We start from the raw sequence: 2,605 nt of genomic DNA on the forward strand, positions 1-2,605 counted from the left end.
ATGCCTGGGAAGTCTGCTTTCACCTTAATTGAGATTTTGTAAGCCATAGGCAGGTGTGTAAAACATACGCATGTCCTTAGTAGCGTGTATAAATGACAAACTAATAATTAGAGAAATTATATACAAACAGGATGTGAAAAGTCCCATTCCAGTGTTATTACTTCCAGAAGTCACCTTACAGTAAGAAAGGTCGAAGCATGTGGGATCCCAGTCAGCTGCTCTGACTTACCTTGACTCATTCCTTTTCTGTTGGACAACTGCTGTCTGACAAATTACAACTCTAACCTTCTAGAATGATTTTGGTGTTGTAGAATAGCTCTCAACTGGGAAGCAGCAGAGATTTCTTCAGGAGGTTTCCAAGGAAAAATCTTCATTTCTGTAGTAAGTTATGTCTCCTGTTTGTAAGACATACGTTTGCAATTAGGTGTGTTCAGATAAGAATGGCCAAAATTTGAACAATTCTCATGTTGCTAAATTCCATTAGTCCTACAGCTTCCAAGATTCCAAGCTGCATATCTCATCACTTTGCACTGCAGTAAAGTGAGCTGGTTAAAAACTGCTTCCCTTATTTTTTTTCTTTCCAGAATGAAAAATTTTGGTCAGAGAACAAAGACTGGTATAAAAGGTTGCAGTGCCTTTTTGATAAGTATAAAAAGGTACAGGAGTACAGGAGCTATACCCTATTCCCTCACAAGGTCAGACAGTGCAAGTTAAAAGTACTCCCATATCTGAGTTACAGGGGGTTGTGTAGAATATGAGTTAAAAGAAATACCTGCAATTTCATAAACTTTTTTTTGCAAAGAAATGGACTCAATCTCCTTAATGCAGGCGTGGATGCAGCAACGGGGAACTTAGTGGATTTACTGCTTTGATGTTGCTGTTGGTCAGTTGCCCTGAATTTTGTCTCTGTTCAGCACTACAGATCATACCTATTTCAAAAACCCTTTGCAATACATGACCTCCCTCAAAAATATTTGAGGTATGCAGACTTTAATATTCTCGCTGTATGACAAGTAGCCCAAATCATGGAATGACTTAACTAGATGACTGAGCAAGACAAAGCATGCTTAAATAGGTGGGCTGACAAAGTGTACAATCACTGTGAACTCAGGACATAGTCAAACTTGTTTTTGTCCAAGAGCTTCCAGTGCTTTCATTTTTCTCACTTTTTTTTTTTTTTGCTATAATGTTTTAAATGCAAAAGTGGATCAAACAGGAAAGTAAACCTATAATTTTATTCAAAAGAATATTTGTGAACGTTTCTCACTCCGTTCCTCTTGCTTTTCTCATTACTATTTGATAGCTCTTCACAAGACCACTTTTAGTGGTCTAAGCTTGGCTCAAATCTAGAACTTGGAGTTTAACTGTTTTGTTCACCAGTAATGATCCCTTGAACATCGTATGTACTCCTCTCACCTAATGCACATCAACAACAGTGGGGGAAACAGGACTGAGTCTAGAATTTGAGACTAGCTGTTGAAGGCAAGTTTAATGATGTGATACTCTCAGGAAAGTAAAGGAAACTACACTGGAAAGTAAAGGAAACTTCAACATTTTTGGAACTTGTGACAAACTTTTTTAAGCACCTACTGAATTAACAAAAAGTACATACTGGAAATATTTAACGTCGTAATGATAGCTATGCTGCTTTCCTCTGTTTGTTTTTTTTTTTTTTTTTAATAGAGTATGTGTCCTGGTTCCAGTTAGGACAGAGTTAATTTTCCTCATAGTAGCTGGTAGGGTGCTACGTTTTGGATTAGGATGAGAAGAGCGCTGATAACATGCTGATGTTTTAATTGTTGCAGAGCAGTGCTTACACCAAGCCAAGGACTTTTCAGCTTCTTGCTCTGTCCTGCCAGCGAGCAGGCTAGGGGTGCAGCAGGAGCTGGGAGGGGACAGACCCAGGACAGCTGACCCAAACTGGCCAAAGGGGTATTCCATACCATCTGATGTCATGCTAAACAATATATAGGGGTGGCTGGCCGGGGTGGGGGGCCGGCTGCTCGGGGATAGGCTGGGCATTGGTCAGCGGGTGGTGAGCGATTGCATTGCGCATCACTTGTTTTTTACACATTATTATTATTAATACTATTATCATTATCACTATTGTTATTATTGTTGTTATTATATTCCTGTCTTAATAAACTGTCTTTATCTCAACTCACCGGCTTCACTTTCCCGTTTCTCTCCCCCATCCCAGAGAGGGAGGGGGGAGGGTGAGCGAACGGCTGTGTGGTGTTTAGCTGCCAGCCGGGTTAAACCACAACAGTATGGACTCCAGATCTGTTTTGTGCCTTGAAGACAGACCTTTTCCCCGGTATTATTCAATGTACTGAGATTAGTGGAAATCTTTGTGACTTCTTTCTTTCACTTGTTATGACTACAATTGTCAGTTGGTAAACAGACTTGTGGCTGCATGTAACTGGCAATTCTCGGTCAGTTAGTGCAGATGCTATTTCCTGATATAGTGAAGAACTGTTGATTGTTATCATCTTTCCCTTTGTTACAAACAAAAGTTTTAAACTGTTTCAAACTTCTGGACTACTGAATCTATTTTAAAAACCGCTTATTTAATCCTGAAAACATCAGGGAACGCTACCAGTGA

This window comes from Anser anser (assembly GCF_964211835.1).
Source record: "Anser anser genome assembly, chromosome: 1".
NCBI classification, from domain to species: Eukaryota; Metazoa; Chordata; class Aves; order Anseriformes; family Anatidae; genus Anser; species Anser anser.